Source organism: Amborella trichopoda, chromosome 6, assembly GCF_054954075.1.
Source record: "Amborella trichopoda isolate Santa Cruz 75 chromosome 6, AtrichopodaSantaCruz75HAP2 v2.0, whole genome shotgun sequence".
In the NCBI taxonomy this organism is placed as follows: Eukaryota; Viridiplantae; Streptophyta; class Magnoliopsida; order Amborellales; family Amborellaceae; genus Amborella; species Amborella trichopoda.
Window position 1 is genome coordinate 7,100,030 of NC_142341.1, and position 23,460 is coordinate 7,123,489.

At 35.8% G+C, this 23,460-nt stretch overlaps 1 pseudogene; it reads left to right on the top strand.

The window, feature by feature from the left end:
• The first annotated feature begins 6,829 nt into the window (after nucleotides 1-6,829).
• Nucleotides 6,830-19,210, top strand: LOC18434303 (uncharacterized; annotated as a pseudogene).
• The last annotated feature ends 4,250 nt before the right edge of the window (nucleotides 19,211-23,460 follow it).

The window sequence follows — 23,460 nt, forward strand, 5'->3', positions numbered from 1 at the left end:
GAGTTCACAAAATACCCAACTGGCATCCCAGATAGGTCACCTATATACCCCACCAGCGTCTTGATGGGTCCAAACAATCCCTGCAGGTCCAAACAAACCTCACCGGCATACCGGAAGAGTCCAAACAGCCCTTACCGGATAGGTTTAAATAATCCCTGCAGGTCCAAACATACCTCACCGACGTCCCGGATGAGTCCAAATAGTCCCTACTGCCGTAAACGGATAGGTCATCATGATCATTGCAGGTCCACTTATACTCAAATTATCTCTAAAACTCTTTAAACATCAGAAATCAACAATATCATATATGCAAAGTATCATTGAAATCATTAACATGAGTTCACTTAAAGCAATTTAATAATAATCACTTTCATTGAAATATTTGTAAGTAGCCAATTAAACATTTTGTGCAATAATTTCTGAAAGGTAACAGTTCTGAAGGACATTCTTGAAATCTAACATGATAACTGTCTAGTATTAATAGACGAACTTTTATGAGAATCCAAAATTAAATACGGAATTATCACAATTTATGGAGGTGCCAATTCGTAAATAATCATTTCATAAGCAATACTACAATCAAGTGCAGAAATATCAGTTTTTCAAATAAAGCGGATGTCATTTGCATATGAATTTTACGATGTCTAAATATTCAAAACAGTAGGAGGAAATCTCACAATTTTACTAAAAGAGGAAATATCACATTTATTTCTAATACTTTATAGTATCAAAAATTCTGAACAATAGACAGGAAAAATAAATTTATTTCTAAGAATTTACAGCATTTAAAATTCCTAATAATTGATAAAATATCATAATTTTACTAAAAAAATTATTTTTCAAGAAAATAAAGTCCCTTACGCATAAAATTTACCGTGTCTAAAATTCGTAATAATAGACAGAATAATCATTTTACTTTATAAAAGAAAAACGGATTATTCTTCAAGACAATGAAGTCACTTACCTATAATATTTGAGAGGGAACTTTCGATAAAATTCGGTTAGAGAGAGAAGGAGTTCTCTGCGTTTGTAAGAGGGAGAGCAAGAAAGGAAGTTCTGTAGGGCGAGAGTCCTTACCCTCTTTCTATTTAACTCCTTTAAACTTATTATTATATTACTTTATTAAGCTCCACCTCATAGATGAGGTGTAGCATTAACATTAAATGTGTAATGTTTAAAACCCACGTCCACCAAAGGACGTGGCAATTGAAAGAAAAAGGTGAAGGTTAAAGGGAATAAGAGTAGTGATGGTCCCTAAGGATGCCAAAAAGAGATATGTGTACCAAGCCACTTATGATGCCAAAAAGAGACATGTGTACCACATTCAACATTCCATCTAAAATAACCTGATATCATTGACCTGCAATTGAGGATAACTCTCCATAGATGAGAAGTATCCCTACCCCTTCCAACCCCAATCCACAATTCGAGTCTATCAATACCATATTTGGACAGTAAAAATAGATGATCATTCAATTGAAGGCTGCGCTACCATCACTTGGATAAAAGAGCTTGGTTGAACGTTTTGATCTTTCGAATACCCAATCCTCCTTTCCTCTTTGGGGTACAAATTCTATCCTATCTTAACAGATGAAATCTTTGTAATTCCCCATAGAAACCCCAAAGAAAATCCCTCATCCCTTTTTTTATTTTTTTTGCAACTGAAGCAGGTATATTGATCAACGACATTTGGTAAACTGGAAGGTTAGCCAAACATGACAACGATAACGTTACTCTTCCTCTAAACGACAGATATTTCGGCTTCCATAGATCAAGTTTAAGTTGGACTTTCTCTAGCACCTTACCCCAAACTGTAAGAGAAAGCCTCGGATCTGAGATTGAGCATTCCAAGGTATGTAACTGGAAAGGAAAAAAATGAGCAGAGGACGGACGACAAAAAATTCAGCTCCTCCATCTATCTCCAAAGCCCATCACCTTTATAATTTCTAACAATGTCCCTCATTCCAGTCTGTCATAAACCTTCTCCATGTCTAACTTCAATATCACTCCAGGCTTTTTACTAATCACTCAAGAATGGATGCACTATTCTGCAATTAGCACACTATCAATAATTTAATTTGAAGGTCCTAAATAAAAGCTGACTGTGTACTCGAAATGAGAAGAGGAAGGACCACTTTCAATCTTTCTGCTAGTATTTTGGCAATTATTTTGTAAAGGCTAGTAAGCAAACTGATTGGTCTAATATCAGAGATTTCTGATATTACAGATTTTTTGGGGGATCAAGGCAAAAAAAGTAGAGTTTACTCCTTTAAAAATATGTCCAGTAATCATAAAACCCCGTACCCAACTCTAGGAGTTTACCTTTATCCAAGTTCCAAAATTTATGGAAAAAGGCTAAATAGAAACCATATGGTCCAAGTGCTTTATCACCTGGCAATGCAAAAACAAACTTTTATACCTCCTGAAGAGTTACCTCTCACTCCAACTGACTCTTCAACTCATTAGAAAGCATATTGAAAGGTATTCTCTCAAATTTTGGGGTAAATTTCACTTCCTTAGTAAAAATCTTCTTGAAATAATTTACAACCGCTAGTCCCATAGCATTATCATTTTCATAATCAACCCCTAGGATGGCGAATCCAGAAATATCATTATGTTTTCTTCTTGCATTAGCAATAGTATGAAAATTTTTTGTATTGAGGTTTCATTCTTTTAGCCACTTGGATCGAGACCTTTGCCTCAATATATTTCCTCAGCCCTCCTAAGATCATTCAACTCTTTCAACTTTAAACTTCGATTCAAAATGGACTGATCTGTCAAAACACCATCATCCTAGATACTATGATCTAACCCTTCGATATCAACTAAAAGACTTTCAATTTTATATCTGATATCATAATTGTTTTCTTCTTCCAAGCGATCAATTTGTCTTTGATACCTAACAATTTTCGGTGTCATTGGTAATCCACAATACCCTTAACAATATTATTTATCTAGGCTCCTCTTATTAGATCCATTACCCCATCCTCCTTCAGCCATGCCAAATCAAGTCTGAAAGGTTTCGGACCACCTCGGTAATACTCTCGTAGTCAGCAAGATAGGAAGGTGGTCAGAAGATAGTCTTGGCAAACACTTAACAGATGCTAAAGGAAATTCTTCCAGCCATTCATTCGAAACAAAAAATCTATCTAGCTTGGACATAGATAGATTGTTGACACTATTATTAGTGCAAGTAATCTTTTATTCAATAATAGGAGGATCCATTAAAGCATTGCTTCCAATAAACCTATTAAACATTCTCATCGAGGTATTAATAGAAGTGCCTGCTAAACATTCGTCTGGCCATCAAATAAGGTTAAAATCCCCCCCCCCCCCCCCCCCCCCCCCCCCCCCCACTACCACCGGAAAAGGAAAAGAATGAAGAACTGAATTTATCTCATCAATGAAAACTTCTTTAAGAGCATGAACAAAACGTCATAACATTCATGAAACCCCAAAAAAAACCCTGTTAAGGACACCATTAAAACCCAAAAGTAAAAATCTATCCTTAATGATAATTTCAAATTCTGCAAGACCAGCGGGTCCCACAACACCCATAAACCCCTTGATGCACCGACTGCATCAACCCCACAAAAACAAACAGCACCGGAACCTCAAACTTCCCTAGCACCCGACATATTAGGGCTAGGTAATTTGGTTTCTTGTAAAAGAAAAACTACCGGTTTAAATTTAGACACCAAAAACAAAACATTCATTCTCATACTGGGGTCACCCAAACCCCTACCATTCCACGATAAGAAACTCATAAAACAAAACGGGTTAGAGGAGCAACCTCCTGGTCCATCAGGGGCAGCGCCAAAATATGGCTCTTCCAGCATCAAGGCTTCATTGAAGGCATCATCTCGAGATGCAGAGCTCGAAGAAGAGGATTCCACATCAACCATCATCAGATCACCAAAGGTTAAAGCACTTGGGGGTCCTCTCTTGAAAATTCCATAGACCTCGAGTCATGCAGAAGATCGAGTCCCCATCTTCGCTATCTTCATCTTCTTGACTGTCGCTGAGGCTTTGGCTAGAGATACCGAAGCAGCCGCCTTGCCAGAGCTTGAAACTCCCTTACTGACAGCTACCTTGGTTCTCCTTTGCTCCTTAATATCCTCTAAAACCACTTTGAAGGGAACATTATCCATTCCAATGTCATCCAGCATCTTAGATAACATCGGAGTATCATCCATAAGAGCCTTCTCAAAGCAAGGCACCACAGAAACCTCATTCATTCGAGACTCCTCAGCAGTTGGCCCCATGAGTAACAATGGCAGAGCATTCATCTGTGGAAAGACCTCTGAGGGCATCAAGTCCTTAGAAACAGTCGGTGCAAGCCTCAAGCCCTAGAGATTAGTCACTTCTTGGGGACTGAGCACATCCTCTTCTGGAGACAGAGCTTCCAAAAGTGGATCCTTAGGCTCTACCAAAACAATGGCCAGAGGGTCAACCATAAGTGGATCAAATCTGATGCTGGTTTTCTTAGCTCGACCTTTGGCCACCACCACACAATAATATTTTTATTGTCCAAATATTATCTTATCTCCAAAGAGACACCAAGTTGACACCAATGTGCATGTATCTACATAACATAGGTTAAGGGTAGATATAGAATCGAGAATAGGGTTGTTAACTCTAGCGTTTGGGAGGGCTAGCCTTGTCCAAAACAATGCAGGGCGGCCTTGGGTTGGCCAACGGCTAAAATTATAGTTTCAGACCCAATCTACCACGAATTGCATGACGGCGAGGCCCGTCCAGGCCTAGCCTGAAAAAATAGGGATGAACAAGGCCAAGCCTTATATAACGCTAAAAGAAGAAATAATTAATCTAAGCAAAATATATTTTAAAAATATTTCTAGCCTTTGTTTTTTAGGTAATTCAGCGGGGAAGACAAGGCCCCTAACCATTTTTTTATATAGATCAGGAAGTTAGCTTTTTTGAACGTGTCAGTGGGTAGTGTCAGCAAGATTGGAAACCACAATATGTTAATTAGGTGTGAGGATGTTGCCACCACGACCTTGCGCGTTTATTTTTTTTAGCTTATTTTCCTTGCAAACCTTATCATACTGCCTAAATCTGGGCCCATCCCAGAAGCCCGTGGGACAATCTAGGCCTCTCAACAGCCTAATTGAGAAGGGTGTGGTTTGTATACAGCCGAGGCTTTAAACAATCAAAGTAAAGCCCACCTTCAAATAATGTTGAGAAATGTGGTTTCAATATTGGAAATCTTTGTGATAGCCCTAAAATATATTTTCACCTTTAATTATAAACTTTAAAGCTAAAAAAATAGTGTAGATCAAGCAGATCTATGCAGACTTGAACTTCTTGAAAATTGACGGTAAAAAAAAGTGTTACAAGATGCACTATTTTCAAACTTAAAATCCATTTTTTCTCATGTCCATGCATCTTGATGTCGAGATGATCAATTTGACAATACTTGGGCATCAAAAGAACCTCTTCTAGTGAATTTTGTGAGGTAGGCTCTAATTTGATCGTTTAGAGCCTCAGCTCTATATAAAATGTTTCCAATTGATAAAGGAAGAGAAAAATAACTAAGGACCTAAATAAAGAGCGTCTACAGTATTGAGCCCATTTGAGCATACTTTGCACAACTCCCTCGGGCAAAATACAAATATTTAGGAGGATTAGTTTTATCCAAAATTTTGAGATCTATCTAAATATCTCAAGATTATTTTTGTAAAAAGAAAATTAGAGTTCTCTAGCATCTACATCTTTCTCTCTAAATATTGGATGGCTGTTGTTCGGTTTTAGGATATCACTTTATTTGGATACAAAAAAGGGGCAAATAATTTTTTGTTTTTTTGGAAGTTGGTTCCTAAGTTATATAGGTTAAATTTTCAAAATTTGGGATCTAAAAAATATTCTTAACTAGTTTTGCCCAAGTGATCAAATGGACAGAATGCTCTTGTAGCATGAGAGGCTAGGGGAGAGAGCTGAATGACAGAGAAAGGCTAATTATATGGGTGGTAATGGACCTAGACCCAAACCCAACTCGGGACTTAAGGGATAAAATCAATCCAGGTCTGAGTATGAGTTCAAAAATTGGACCTAACAGGTTGGTTTCGAGTCCAAATATGGGACTCAGAAACTATTCGGATTTAGATCTGGGTTTGGGTTTGAGACTGGATCTGATAATATTTTTTGGATCCTAATAGATGAAACATATATAAATACAGTTAAATATGTAACTATTTTAATTTTTGAGTCGTCCAATTCGTCGTCATTTTTTAATCCGGATTCGATCTGTCCGGTCGGAGCCGACCTGACCCGCTGCTAATCGAGAAAGGTAGAGAGAGAAGCAGAAACGGCAGAATTAACATTTTAAACTTTAAAGTCTAAGATTCGAAAAGGGTGACGCCAACCTAAACTCAAAGTGCCAAATACCAAAGGAGAGAGAATGGTTACTGAGGTAGAGAGAGAGGAGCCCAATGGAAAGCGACTCAGAAATGCGCAGAGACAGATAACTCAGAGAGAGATACCCGAAGGGAAAGGTTTAAGGGTAGAGAGAGAGAGCTAGAGAGAAAGTAACGAGGCCCGAAAGGAAAGCGGCTCCGCCCATCAGCCACCCAAACGCCACCTTGATCCCCCAGAATGCAACGGCGCCACCCCCAAACGCCACCCCTCCTCTTTCAAGTCGCCGCAGCCCCTTAAGATCACTGTTGGTGAAACCCTATTCCGAAACTTGTGCCCCGCCAACAAAAGGGGTGGCGTTATAGGAAAAGGTGGTGGCATCATAAAGAAATTTCGCGAAGAAACTGGGGCGAAGATTAGGATTGAAGAACCAGTTCCAGCTTGTGATTAAAGGATGATTTTGATAATTGCGCCCTCGCCGGAACACCTTAAAAAGCGGCGAGAAAAGGAGGATTCCAGTGATGAGGTTTCCAGAAAAGAGGACTCCGTTGAGGAGGTGGCAGGGAAAGAGGAGGGGGGTGAGGCTAAGGTCGAGATTTTACTGGCTCAGAAAGCACTGGTTAGGGTTTTTGAGAGGATTTTGCAGGTCGATGGAGAGAGAGAGGAGAGGATAGAGAGAGACAATGGTGAACAGAAGGTTTCTGTGGTTCCTCACTCAGTTGTTTGCCGGATTATGGTGCCGGGTAATCAGGTGGGCTATGTTCTTGGAAAGGGGGGCAAAGTGGTGGAAAAGATCAGGCAAGAGAGTGGTGCTCAAATTAGGGTTTTGTCGAAGGAGCAGTTACCACTGTGTGCTTCAGTGGGTGATGAGTTGATCCAGGTACAGTTTTGTTGGTGTGGATTTTTGAGTTTTAGGGATTTTGTTGTTCATAGAGGACCTGGTTTTTTTGTTCTTTCACTGTTTTGGACTCTAAAGAGCTCTTAGCTCAATGTGCTTAAGTTTTCTTTGAAAAATATTAGCAGAAATGATATGTTCTTTTGTATTTTCTTTTTAACTTAAAAGAAAAGTTCCAATTTTTTTTTTCTTTTGAGTTAAATTTTTTTTTTTTGTTGCATTGCGTTTATTGTAGTTATATTGCATGTTTTCCCCATATGGCATGTTTTATTGGACATTAAGAACCTGCACCGTTCAATTCTCTGTTTACGGTTTCTAAAAGAAAGATGAAATGAGTCCATACTAGAATTATATATAAATAACTAGGAAATGCTTAGTAACTCAACGAAAAAAAGCAAAAATGGGCTAGAAAAGAAACTGCATTGTTCAATTCTCCGATTATGTAGTTTTTAGGGGGAAAAGGGAATGAGCCCATACAGATGAATACAAAGATATAAAGTTATATATAAATAACTAGGAAATGCTTAGTAACTTAATGAAAAGAAAAAAATAGGCTAGAAAAAAACCTGCATTGCACAAATCTCCGTTTATATGGTTTCTAAGAGAAAAATGGAATGAATCCATATACAAAGATATAAAATGATATATAAATAACTAGGATATGCTTAGTAACTCAATGAAAAGCAAAAATAGGCCAGAAAAGAACATGCATTGTTCAATTAGGTGATTATCTGGTTACTAAGAGGAACATGGAAGGAGCCCATACAGAGGAATACAAAGATATGGAATTATATATAAGTAACTAGGAAATGCTTGGTAAGTTAATGAAAACCAAAAATAGGCTAGAGCTCCGGAGCTCGGGGAGCGAGTTCCGGTGAGGGTAAAAGTTGCGTATCGAGATCCCTTATGAACGGGGGGTACGTTTCCAATACATTGGGATCGAGATCTTTATTTAACGGGAATGATTTTCATGTAAAATGGGATCGTGTTCCCATGTTCATTAAGATCATGCTCCCATCGACAACAGGATTGATATCCCATTTAAAGTTGAGTCACACCCCATCTAGAAAGAGTGTGTTCCTATTTTGAACGGATCAAGCTCCATTCAAGGTTGGATAGCGTTCTGCATAACTCGGAGCCAATATCCACCTGTCCTTTCTCTCTCTCTATCTATCTCTCTCGATTGGACATTCACCAACTCTTCAACCTCTGCAACCTTGATCGAATGGACCCCATTTGCCAAGACGTGTCCCTCTCCCTCTACCTCTTGAAGCAAACAGTTTAGAGTTGATTATAGGGTGAGCAAGGATTTGGAGAAATTTAATGGGCCTGGGACTGTGCAATTTCACCAAAATCTTGTTGATAAACATGCTTAAGTTGGTTCTTTCCGAATATTTATGAAAAAATCCAAAAAAATCAACATCTTTGACTAAATCCGGACCCTTTGATCAAATTAGTCTATATTCAACCATAGCCCTAGCTCAACCTTTAAATAGCCCCTCTAAAACTCCCAAAAAAATACATAAAAAATCCCTAAAAAATACTAAAAAAATACCTTATAGGGAACTAGAAATTAGTAGATAAATCTCAGAAAATAGAAAAAACCCTTAGATAAATCCTAAAACTTTAGAAAAAATCAAAACAATTCCCCAAAAAATACCAAAACAAATCCCAAATTTCAAATTAAAAATTAAGTGACCTCAAATCCCTTAGAAAAGTATCTCCCAACCTTAGGAAAAATTAGGTAAAACCTCACCTATGATCCTTAGCCCCTTTTTAAAACCTTAGGAACCTTAGAACTAGTGAAAAAACCTTAGATCCAGCACACTCCAGCAAGAAAAGGAATCTAAAAAAAGGAGATAGTGGCACGAGAAGAGCTGTCTGAGATGGCCAATATCCATGTTCAAACTTATACAACGATGTTGACTAATGGGGAGGAGGGAGAGATGGCCAATATTCTTTTGAAATCTTGTTGCTTGTAGAAAAAACGTTTCCAAATCTCAATTCCCACTTTTAATGGATCCTTAATTATCGAGTCATGGCAGTCATGTGAATGCTAGTCCCTCAACAGTTTTTCTTTACTACACCAGGCCCCTCTCTATAGCATTTTGGTACAATGCTCGGTTTTTAAGACTAACCTCTAAACTTTGATCTGTTAATTATCTGCACCATTCGTTCTCTCCATCTATATTGCAGCCTCGTACAAATTTCTCCAATTTACAGGTTTCCAGTATGGCGATTTAATATATCAGTGATATGCTGGATCCAAATTCTAGTTACTTAGTGCTCTTTTGTCGATCCAAATTTCTTCGACCCCTCTACATGTATGCTTAGTATCCAGGTTTTATCAATCAACGTGATGTCTATTATAGTATTATTTACATAAATACTGGTTTTTGGCATGTGCACTTAAGATTGTAGAGATGTCCTCGATCCTGGGAATGGGGTTGAGGTCATAGTCGTAGCACCACTTGGGCCTCCGCTACCTGTCTAGGTTTCCATTCCCACAGTCGACCCCAATTAGGTGGGCAAAGGCTTTGTCGATGACGATTTAATACTGTTGACCCCAATTAGGTGGGCAAAGGCTTTGACGATGATGATTTAATTGTTAACACTCATCCATTTTGACAAAGGATGGGGACAACACACAAACATGAATAAATCAATTGCAGAGTCGATCATCTTTGCCAAAACTCAAAAGGAAAATGGTTGTGTTTCTCTAAAATCAATTGCTTTGCATGTTGTGTGAAATAAAGAAGGAAAAAGTTTATATAAGGATGCTACTTTATAATGTAGAACTACGGATGGCCTTCAAAAATCCATCAGAAAAGGTAGTTTTAATGTTCAAAACCCCTTTGATTGATCATCTCGACATCGAGATGTATGACTATGAAAAATAAAAAGATTTTAAGTCTCAAAAATAGTGCATTTTACAACATATTATCTACACCATCCATTTTCAAGATTTTCATATGTTTATAGATCTACTTGATTTTCCATTTTTGAAATTTAAAATTTTATAATTAGATATAAAAATATATTTTGAGATAATCCTAAGAAAATTTTACCTCAAAGTTATATACCATGATAAAATTTGAAGGTGCACCTTACCTCTACACCTACAGATGTATCCTAATGCCAACTACACCTAATAAAGAAATATTTATGTCATATTGAAAAGAGAAATTTCGCATATAATAGTTATTTTTAAGGGAAAAGTTTATATACAGCCGAGGCCCTAAATAATCAAATTAGAGCCCACCTCAAAAAGTTTACTAGAAGAGGTTGTTTTGATGCCCAAATATCCTTAAATTGATCATCTTGACATCAAGATGCATGGATATGAAAAAAAAATAGATTTCAAGTTTTGAAAATAATGCACATTGTAATGCATTTTTAGACTGTTAGTTTTTAAGTTTTTCAAGTGTTCATAGATCTGCTTGATCTACACTATTTTTAAAGCTTTAAATTTTATAATTAAAGATAAAAATATATGCTATCACAAAGATTTTCAATATTAAAACCATATTTTTCAATACTATTTGAATGGGCTCTAAGTTGCTTGTTTAGAGTGTTGGCTCTATACAAACCACACCCTCTTTTTAATGTTATTTCAAAGTTATCTACAAATTTTTCGTTGTTACCACTCTATCCATTGATAGAAATTGAACTTTTTGGTTTCTGAATATCTCAAAATTTTATATTTTTCATATTTTCAAAATCCGCTTTACAATTTTCAGATATTCAACATATGAAAAATTCCATTTTAGAGTCCCTTAACATTTTTAGGATTTGATTATATGAAATTTTCTGAAATTTGTTTCAAACTTAAATTTTCAAGTTTTGAAAATCTGAGAACTTTTTTTTTTAGTTTTTTCAAAATCTAAAAATTGCAATATTCAGATTTTCAAATTTCAAAAATTCCAAAATAAAAATCCTATAATTTTTGGATTTTCAAAATCCAAAAATTTCATTTTTAGTCCCAACAATTTATGATTTTGAAAATTTAAAATTTATTTAAAAATTGAATTTCAGTTTTTCAAAATCAAAAAATTACATTACCCGCAGAGAATCTTGTATTTTTTGTTAAATATGGATATTGAAAATATGAATTTTTTTGTGAATAAAGAAAAACAACTTCACTTCAAGATCTGAAAATCCACCATTTTAGATCTTGAAAGTCTCTTTTTTTTTTTTTTTTTAATTCTGGGCCTTGAAGATATGAGAGAAGGGCAATTTTTGAAATTTTTTTGGGTTCCTATGAATGGGTATACATGTAATATAGGTAAAATTAAATATAATAAGTTAAAAATCAAGGTAATATTGTAATTATTGTATACATAAGCTCTAAACCCGATGTGTTATTTTTGGTAAATAAAGTACAGGTAAAATAGAACCGACAACAAGCAACAAACAAGTAAAATGAAGCAAGAAAAAAGTAACAAAAAAAGAGAACAAGAAGTAACAGAAAAAGAGAACACCAAAATTTACACGGTTTGCCACAGACGTGACTACATCTATGGGCGAAGATGATCGATATTTTCCACTAAATCAAAGAAAGTTACTTCAAAGATTTTAGGACATAGAGTAACCTCTCTAATCATCGACAAAACTCAATAAAGCGAACCCTTTTAAAGGGAAAGTATAAAATGTGACCATTTACCTTTAGTACAAGACGGTCACATTAATCTTGACCATTGGATGTGAAATTGGGTGGCGGCAATTATTCCATTGACCAAGCTCAAACTTCAAAAGAAATTTTATCGAACTTTATGACATATCCAAACTATCAAATTTCACATCGGAGGATTGTAAGTAATTGTGACCACCTTGCATCAAAGGTAAATTGTTTCATTGTATACAATCCCCTTTTTAAATATGCTTCTCTAACTAAAAAAAGAAAACAATCCAAAATTTCCATAAGAACAGCTTCTTAAAATGTGTTATTTGTATTTATTATTCTTAATATTTTTCTTTCTACTTATACTTTTAATGCCAGATGAGACAGAGTTATCATCCAACAGGATTAATCAGTGAGAAAAACGCTCCTAGTGTAAATTATTAAATATGGAACAAAAAAGGAAAGTGCCCTCCTGGAACAATCCCACTACGCAAGATTACAAGAGAAGATATGCTCAGAGCATGTTCAATACCAAATTTTGGGAAAAAACTTCCTGTCCTTGGTCATGAAGATATAAGTTTTAGTTTGACTTCTTCTTTCCATCCTGTTCTGTTGGATGACATCAGTAATTGTATTCGAAATAAAATTTAAAACTTGAATTCAAATGTATTAAAAGTAAATATTTTAAATTAATTTACAAACATTTGGCTGAATTTTCGGTACAAATCTTAGTAATTTGCTTGAATGTTGTTGAGTATTTTGATGACATATTTACCCAAGAAGGAAAAGAATAATGATACTAATGTATTTTCTTTTCTTGCTAATATATGCATTGATTAAATAAGATATGTACAGAGAAATGTTTGTAGGGATTCTTGCTACTCCATTTCTTTCCTTCACAAGATCTAAGTATCAATCAAAAGAGATGATCCGACTTTGATACGAGGCACTTATGGTTAAAATATAATCATGCGGTCAACTCTGCCTAAAAAAATTTAGAAAAAAAAAAAAAAAGAAAAAGAAAAGAAGAAGAAAAGAAAGCACATGCATCTCTAAGGAGGGAATTTGTTTCAGCAGAGCCATCAAAATCGAAAGGCTAACTAACCAGTAAAGTGTTCGATCTAGTTAAAATCAATCAGACCATCAGTCGAATTAGTTGGATATAAAAATATGATATAGTATATCAAACAATTTTACTACAATTCGCTGATCCAGTTGGTGAAAACCGATCGGTCTGCTAAACATGTCAAACACATTAATTTTCATACATTTTCAACAAAACCCAATGTTTTTAGCTCTAGACTAAACCAATAAAAACATCAGCTGGCGGTTTGACTAGTCGGACCACCACCATGTCTAGCCTAGTCTTGATAACTATCGATTCTAGTACACACTAAAAATGCATGTGCCTTTGAATTTTATGACAAACAGCCCCCATCTAATTTTAAAAAACCATATTAGTGATTTTTGTAAGGAAAATATTTAAAGGAGGTCCTATACAAATGCAAGCCCTCTTTGAGAAATTCATCTTTGAGAAATTCATCTTAGAGATGGGTTTAGGATATGAAATACATCCTAAGTCATATGAGATACAACATATGGGCTTTAAATCCCATAGGTTTGCAGCTCAAAAAGTAGTGCATCGAGAATACGTGAGAATTAAAATGACCAGTAATGAACAGTTCAATTTTTTTTTTTTTTAAATATATTTTTAAGGTTCAGTATCTTTTTAATTCAAGACTGTAGTGGCCTACAACATGTACCATTTTAGATCTGAAATCCATTTTTATTTTTGAACAAGAGCAGATTTCACATCAAAAACCTAAAAATTATTTGTGTAAAATATAAGGGTTAAAAGGATGAAAGACTTTGATTCTTATTTATCAAGTATGTAATCAATTCATTGTAAAAAAAAAAAAAAAAAAAAAAATGTCATCAATTGTAAATTAAAATTTCAATTTTTTTTCTAATCCTTCATTATTTGATAATTATTGAAGAAAACTTTCACATAATGGTGAATGGGCTGCATGTCGTTTGCATAAAAAAATCTTTGCTGAATTTTTTCCTTTTTATGTTTCAATCCTCTAACTAAGACCTATTCTCTTGAAACCCTGGTAACCTTCTGTTGAAGGTTGGCATCAGAGAGAAGAAACACCAAATCTCTCCCTTACTTACCCTCCTCTATATCCAAACAAACCCCTCTCTTCTAAATGATACACCCCCATCTCTCTCTCAAAAAACGCCCTCTCAAAAAGATAAAAGGCCGCTTCCTCTCTCACCAGAAAATCACTTTTCCAATGATGGTGGAGAGAGAGGAAGAAAAAGACAGAATGAGAGAGAATACGAGAGTAGAGCAAAGAGAGATGGCAAGTGGAGGGAAGACGAAAGAGAGAGAGGGCTGAAGAAAGAAGGAGAGAGGGTTGGTAGAGAGAGAAAGTAAGAGCGGTAACACGTGTTTAAAAATTGAACAGGGGAAGAGAAAAAAACATGGCATTGTGACTTTTTTTATGAGGAGGTTATTACCGGAAAAAACAGTATTTGGGTCTAGAGGGTGAAAAAAAAAAAAAAAAAAAAAAAATTGATGTCTAAAAGGTTGATTTTGAAAGATATCTATAATTTTTCTGTTATATTATTTCCTCTCTACAAACAAAATGGCCTTTTAAAACATTTATGTTGAAATCTTTCTTTTTATACAACACCCTTTTCTTATTAACCAACTTATACGTGTTTGCATAGACTACTAATCCCATTTACTTCCAATTTTTGGACACACTGGGTCGTCAGGAACTATTCCATTAAAACTGCTAGTTTACGAACTAAGAACCACTATAAATGAGGCCCTAAATCCGTTTAATCTCACAATAAAAATTTAAAAGTACCTGTTTTTGCTTGCAGTTGCATTGAATGTTAGTGAACAGTACCACACAGTAATACAAAGTTACAAACAAACGCCAAGTGGCAACTTGCCTTGAACATTCATAAAGGGAATATCTACTCTAATCCTAGGGATTAAGGGTAATCACTGTACGAATGGGGTTGAGGCTGTGGTGGCAGCACTACCTAAGCCTCAGCTACTGATCTAGGTTTCTATTTCTACTGACGCATTCAAAAACTACTTGCTATTTCTAAAATTGGTAGGGGCCCATATTCCCCACTGATCTATTTAAAAAAAAAAAAGGGTCATTACCATCCAATGAAATGATATATGGTGATGAAGAAAATATGCAACCCATCAAAAGTGGAAGTGAACCTAAAGGTGCACTGCACTTCCTCTAGCAAGATATATCACACACAATATTCAGACATAAACTTGTTAGTTTAGCAAGTGATGCTTTCATAATATGACTAAAACATCCATAGCAATTGTATGAATTATTGTTCGTATTAAATATCAGCTCACTTACATTACATAACAAGCCTTTAGAGTCTCTTCTTTTTTTGAAAAGCCAATATCACATTTCATACCATCTGCTTTATGAACTTTCACGATGGTGTAGATGAAACCAAGCTCCAATCGGGTAGGATTTACTAGTGAGAAGAAAGTTCAGAGTTCGAACCTTCAATCGTGGAACAGAAAGGACACTTGCCCGCCGGGTACAATACCAATATGCAGGATGACAAGAGAGGATATGTTCAGTGTTTCATCTATAAAAAATCTCCGGAAGAAACATCCATTTTCAAAGAAACTTGATGTTAGCATGTGGGATGGTCATGAGGTAAAATTTAAATTTCTTTTTGTTGATCCTTAACAATATGTGTTCACTTAAGATTATAGTTATATTGGCCTATTTAATAACTGACTTGAGTGATAGTCTAGGATTTGAATTTATCTATAACCATTTTGCTGAATTTCATGAATAGTCAAATTGGCTATAAATAATTTGATTATTCCTTGAGAATCGGAAATCAAGACTTCTATCTATAATCACAGAAAATGCAAATAAATGAATGTTATGGTTGATATAGTGCTCACATTGAACCATTAAAATGCCTGCACAAATTCTGAAGGGATTTTTTTCTCTTCAATCCCTTTCTTTCATGACCTAAATATGATGTTCCCTACCAATGAAGTATATATCACTATCTTTTTCAAAATCCTAACAGGTTATTGGACAACCTTATTTTTTGGAGGTATCTTCAGCCAAATAAGCTACAAATTTTGAAGTCCTAAATATCATAAATAATAGTTATTATTTTTAATTTTATTAAATTGTTTATTCTACATAGCCAAAATTTCTAAATCCTCTATTTTAATGGAAAAATTAATGTAGCTATGCTGAATTTTTCTAAGATCATTATCATCCAAGGTTTATCCTAATGATTTGGGGTCGGCTCTGAACTTTTTTTAAGATAAAAAAAGAACGAAAGAAAAGAAATCGGCATGGTTGCCATAATTTTCAAATAAAATTTTAGCATAAATGCCATTTCATTTCCTTTTGTTCTTTAGCAATTGGCACTCATTTTCCTTTAATCATAAATTCCATTTCTTTTCCTTTTGTTCTTTAGCAATTGGCACTCATTTTGCTTGTTACCTCCTACGTTGATGCACTTTTCACTTTTAAATTCTTTGCCCAATTTAGTGAATTATTCGTTCTAAGTCTGTATATGTTTCTGAAAATTATCAGCATGCAGTGGTGTATGTGAAGAGGGGTGAGTATTTCGGAGCCAAAGCAAACCTTTCAGTTTGGAACTCGCATACACAACCCAATGAATTCAGTCTTTCTCAAATTTGGGTCTTGAGTGGTCCATATGAAGAACTCAACAGTATTGAAGCAGGATGGATGGTGCACATGCTTTATTATAGTTCGACTTTTAATATCTCATATCATTTCAGCCCATTAAGTTTCCAAGACTAAAACAACAACAAGGGTAGCCTTGGACATTACCTTTAGGACTGTAATTATAACTAAAGCCTAGTCAAGGGAAGCCCTATTATATTCCTATCTATTTTAGAAAGAATCAATTAATGTGCATTCCAGGTACCATTTGCAGCAAAACCACTGTGCCAAGACGCACTGAATCAATTAGTCATATACAAAACAATTTGCGAATCAATTGTGGTTATTTCAATCATGGGGCTAATTTATGCGCTTGGTTCTCACTCACAATTCATTCCAATTTTTACCAATGGCCTTGCAGTGAACCTACCATTTTGAAGAACAGATTCAATGGTCGTTTCAAAGCCATTTCTAGTTGAAAATTTCACTTTAGACACATAGAGGAGATTATGTGACAATCTGCAAGTGTGCCTGCATATGAAACATGTGTTTTTCGGAACTCTGTCAAATAGTGCCAAGTACTCTTACATATATTTTGATTTTTGAAATATGTGACCTTAGTAGTATTTAAGTCACCCAAGAGTATGCCATTCCCTTGATGACTGATATAGTTGTTATGCCTGATCAGAGACCATGAATAAACTGCCCTAACCTTGAATAAACTGCCCAAACCTTTGGATTCCATATTCTATGATCAGTTCATCGGTGTTTGTACGTAAAACTGTTCCCTGATCGCATCTTTTGACCAAGTGGAAATGATAATTTGGAAAAAGTGGTATAGTATCATTGTCTAAGCTGTTCCATGTTTTACAGGCATACCCAGATGTTAACGGAGACAATCATACACGGATCTTCACATATTGGACTGTAAGCTTCTACCCATCCTTCATTGTTAATTGCTCTGCTGATTTAGTAGTTCATAAGGCAATAACCTAGTATACTGGTTGCCGGCTACTGTACATTGCATCAACTATTATAGGCAAGAGGATAACTAACTAATCACAATTTACTAGTCGAGCTCGTTCTCATCATCTTATAAGCATCCAAGTTTAAAGTGGACTGTTACATTGCCATGTGCAATAACTACAAGATGTAATCAATTGCCATAAATAAAACTTCATCATACAAAATCACTTTACTAGTTTCTTCTTCATTTGCAAATAAATTCAGGTAATTCCTCTTGTTTATCTTTTAGTCTTTTTTGATGGAATGTTTGTGTCACAGGGAGATGGATATAAACATACAGGGTGCTACAACCATTTGTGTCCAGGATTTATCCCGACCAGCGGCAACATAGCATTAGGTGCGAAGATTGTGCCCATTTCTTCTTATGAAGGAAACCAGTATCACATAATCATCCTTATATATAAGGTACTGATATAATTTAAAAAAAGTAATGTTATTCCTTAGAAATAGATATTTTCAGACTAAAATTCTCAAATTCTTGCACCTATATCTCAAAACATAATGATTTCATGATATATATTTTTAATTACTTGGTAATGTTATATTTTTGGATTAAATGAAACAAAGTGCATGTGCAATTCACTTATACCCAATTATTGTACCAGTGTACTATCCCTGAGACTGTATAGCATAAACGGTTGTGTGAACATGGCATTTCAATAAAAATAGAAGACAATGGGGTGGTTCTAGTTATTTTATGTCTTTAATCTTTTGATGGAATATTTTCCTCTTATTCTACAAATTACCAATCCTAGCCACTAACACACAATTTCTATGGATTAAATACAAGTGGATGTGTGTGGTGCACTGCACACAAACAGAACATCCATCACCAGTTCCGAATAATTGACTATGGCGATCAACCAGGCATCATATTAAGCCATGGTTAGTCTGCTATTGTTCATGTTACTTGTGTTAATCCTGTTAGCTTAGTTGTTACTGAATATTTTTGTTTGTGACGGAAGTTGTTAAATCCCCATTTTCCGTTGAATGAGGAAAAATGGCTTTCTTGAGAAGCTTGAGTCGTGTATGTGGCTCTTCATATCGATCCCGATTGCATTTGGATCCCTGCTCAAATGTGCTTAAATGCATGTGTATGGATGTGTGCCATTATGTGCATGTGTGTGGCTTACAGGACCCAAAGACGGCAAACTGGTGGATGATTTACAAGGACGAGCCGGTGGGATACTGGCCTTCTTCTTTATTCACATCCTTAGCACGCTCTGCAAATTCCATTGAATGGGGAGGGGAGGTCACCGATTTCAAACCGATGGGAAGCACACGATGACTCAGATGGGTAGCGGCCACTGGCCAAGTGAGGGCTGGAAGAAGGCTGCCTTCATCAGCAACCTGCAAATTGTGGATGACTCTAACTACCTCAGAAGACAATCGCAGAGACAATCGCAGAGAAGGAAGAGTGCTATAGTGTTCAAATTGGGGGGCAAGTTGGTAAAAATTGGGGTGATTTCATGTACTGTGGAGGGCCTGGTTGAAACCAAATTGACCTTAGAGCCAAAGATTAGGAAGATTTATAGTATGATGAGCTGTAGCCAGTACAATGACAATAACGAATGATGCCAGGCTGATGGTTATCATCTAAAAAATAATCTGATCGCTCTGCATTGTTGTAAGCCGAGTTGATTTTTTAAATATTGATTTAGAAATAAACCCAAAAAGGATAAGTGTGAAGGTAATATTACACTTTGGGAAGGGACGTTTTAAATAAGGGTAATTTAGTGGAATATATTTCTATATTCTTAATCTTGAACCATAATTTCTTCATATCTCATAAAAAGAACCACCAAAATAAAATGAAATATAAAGAGTAATATCAATTTCATGGCTATCTATCTGCCATGCTAAATAGGAACATTGCTATAATGCTTGGAGAAAGAAGTGAGAAAGAAAATTTTCCCTTTCTCTTTCAATTTAATAAAGACAAAACTTCCTATATTGAGAGTGGAGGGATAGGGATACTTGTTTTATGAGGATGAAGCGTCCATTGGAACGAAGAGATATTTGACGAGAGGGTAAGAGAGAGTGGATTTAGATTGTTCGTTTTTTGAAGAAATTGGGTATATAAAAGAGAAAATTGGATGATATGGTTATAGAGATAAATATAATATGTCTTGATGGAGGGAGGATGATATCTTAAAGAAAAAGTAATGGAGGGAGAGAGTTGGACGCTAGGGAGAGTTGGATATCAGGGAAACAAATTTGTAAAGTTTGCAAAGAAGTGCATAGAGAGAATGGAAAGGGTTTGCATGTTTGCAAAGAAGGTTTGCAAGATGACGCCTTTAGAGGGTTTGCAATAAGGTCGAGAAATATGAAGTGAAAAAAAAAAAACAAGGGATATCGAATGGATGGGAGAGTTTAGTGTTTCAAGGGAGACTTGCCTTCAATAAAGGAACAACTACCATGGAAGCTGAGATTGGGATCGATTATTTTCTCAAAGAGTTCCTCCCTCTTTAAAATTCTTTAATCCACCATCCATTTTTACCGCTTCACAAAGTGCGGTAAAAATGACTCAAAAATTTTGTATCCCAATCAGATGTAATAGACTTAGGAAAACCATAAAAAACGATTTGCGATAGGTGTAGCATCCATAGTTCTTCGACAAGGAATTAAATGTGCCTTTTTAGAAAATCGATCAACAACAACAAAAATAGAGTCCATACCTTGTGTGGTACGTGGAAGTCCAAGTACAAAGTCCATAGAAATATCAACCCATGGAGCATCTGGAACAGGAAGAGGAGTATAAAGATCTGTATTTTGTGTGTTACATTTAGATACTTGGTAAGTTCAATATCGGGTCACAAATCGATCAACATCTCGTCGCTTACGTGACCAAAAATGTTTTTCTCCAACCATAGCCATAGTTTTGTCATTCCCAAAGTGTCCACCCAAGCCTACACCAAGAAGCTCCATAATTATCTTCTCAATTAGGGAGCAATTAGTTATACATAACTACACACCTTTAAATAAACAGCCATCATGCATGAGATACTCACCCATAGGGTCTCGCCCATCAACACATCTTTCAAGGTCCTTGCTGAAAATTGGATCAACTTTATATTGATCTTTTATCACTTCAAACCCCGACACTTCCATAGACAAATTTCTAAGGAACACTACCCTTCTACTTAAAGCATCAACTGCCTTATTTTGGGTTCCAGCCTTGTGCTTTAATAAGAAGGTGTATTCTTGAAGGAAAGCCATCCACTTAGTATGTTTAGGGAGTGCACACGGATAGTTAGTAGGGCCAGAATTTAGAGTTTATATTGTGTTTATCTTGTATCGATGAGTTAGTTTGAGGGATATAATTAAGATAAGGGTAAATTTAGAAGAGAGTTTATCTTTATCAATAATAACCAACTTGGGAGGTTTTTTTGGGTAAAACATGAGATGGAAAACGTGGCTATCTAGAAGCCCAATTTTGGCAAATGAATATGAAAGAGAGAGATTTTGGCACGTGAATAGGAGAGAGATAAAATAGGGATAGGTGTAAAGAGAAATGTGTTTCATTAGTTAACTTACTTTAGTCTATTTAAAGGGACATCTCCTTTCATTGTAAATCAGTCTATGAATTGAATAAAAAACGATCTCTTGAAAGAGATTATTTTGAGGGTAGATTCCCTTGCAGACCTTTGAGAGAGGGTATTTTTCTCTCAACATTCCTTCTTTTTATTGTCAATTTTTTGGTTTTATCCTCTCCCTGCATCAATTGGTATCAGAGAGGGTTCTGATGGCTTCACAAGAGACACCCATTGATGGATTAAAGGTATTAACTGAATTAGTTGAAGACTTAGCAGAGAGAGTAGACCAATTCATGCCTGTAGCTGCGAAAGTCGATGAGCTTGCACAAAAGTTCGCTTTGCTTTAGGATGGAAGGAATCCGGAGACCGGCGTAGGAACTCAAGGCAACATCGATAAAAGATGTATGCATCTTGTTCCTAACCAACCTCGGCTGGCCTCGGCTAATAACAAATTCAATGATCGAATTATTCGGTTGTTGGAAAGAGAGAGAAAACCTGGAATAAAAATTGATATTCCAGGGTTCCATGGGGGATTGCATGCAGATGATTTTCTTGATTGGCTAAGTAAAGTAGAGAAAGTGTTTGAGTACAAAGATATTGCAGATCACAAAAAAGTAGAATTAGTTGCCACAAAATTTTTTGGCCATGCATTAGTTTGGTGGGATGATTTGCAACAAGATCGTCTTCGATAAGGCAAGAAAAAGATTAATTCGTGGGAAAAGATGAAGACGAAGATGCTCTGAAAATTTTTACCAATAAATTATGCCCGAACGTTGTACCAAAGGTGTCAAAACCTCAAGCAAGGTGAAAAGTCGGTAAGTGACTATGCTGAAGAGTTCTATATTTTGACATCTAGGGCAAATTTACAAGAGTATGAAGATAAAAAAATAAGTCGTTACTTGAATGAGCTAAATCAAGACATTCAGAATGAATTGGCCTTCAAAGATGTCTATAAGATGTCTAATGCCTATACTTTGGCCCTCAAAGCAGAGGAAATAGTCAATCTGGGCCTTGGGAGAAACAACTCAGTGACAAGACACTTTACTTCAATGTAGGGGCAGCAAGCTTTAAACTTTAGAAGACCACCTATAGGGCATAGAAACGAAACCTCTCAGAATTTCCCAAGTAGGCCAAACCCTAATATGGGGAAAGGTGGTGTTGGGAGAGGGCTGGGAGCACCTAAAACAGTTCGTGATAATACACAAATAGTGTGTTTCAAATGCCGACAGCCTGGACATATGGCATTCAATTTCCTCTTACTACGTCATTGCCTTTTCTTTCCCTCTTGGGTTCTGCAACCCTTCTTAGCCCAGTCATGAAGGGGCATGGCTGCATCAGCTTTCCGTGTATTTCTTTATGGTACCGATTACAAGAGCTTTCCATGTATTTCTTTATGGTACCGATTACAAGAGCTTTCCATGTCAAGCCCCATGATGCTATGTAGGGCAATGGACTTGGGACAAGTACTCCAGAAATGTATTTCTTTGTGGTACTTATTACAAGAGCTTTCCATATCAAGCCCCATGATGCTATGTAGGGGTGGCAATGAACTTGGGACCAAGTACTCCATTCATAGCAAGTACTCTAGAAATGTATTTCTTTATGGTACCGATTACAAGAGCTTTTCATGTCAAGCCCCATGATTCTATGTAGGGGTGGCAATGGACTTAGGACCCTGTCCAGACCTGACCTAAATAGTATTATTATATAAATAATATTTAATATACAATATTTAATTAATATTTAAATAAATATAATTATATATTGTTGGTTATAATGTTTAAATAATACAGGTAGGTATTTAACATAACATTTATATATATATATAATTTTATTGTTTTATTTTTTATTTTGGGTTGGGCCGAATCAAGTCTGATTCCAATCGAGTCTGGGTCCCATAATTTTTTCAGGCCTGGATCTTGGTCTTGTTGGATCCGACGCGACCAGTTGCCACCCTTGATGCGATGCTATGAATGACCGTTTCTTATAAGCTCTTTTCAGGCATGTTTTACAATGTGCAAGTCATAATCCTTGTAAAATAAGAATCAAAAACTGAAAAGATAGTCACTTACATTAATGGTCAATAATTCCCTACAAAAAAATAAATGGAATATTTCAGTCATCAGTTAGAGGCGGGTTATATACTTGGTGTTAAAATACACTGTGATTGCTCTTAAAGATTTCTTGATATATCACAAGAAATGTATATCAAACGGACTCTCAAGACTCATAAATACTCCAATTGAGAAACGACATACTATTAATCTCGATATGTGTTTGCAGACAAGT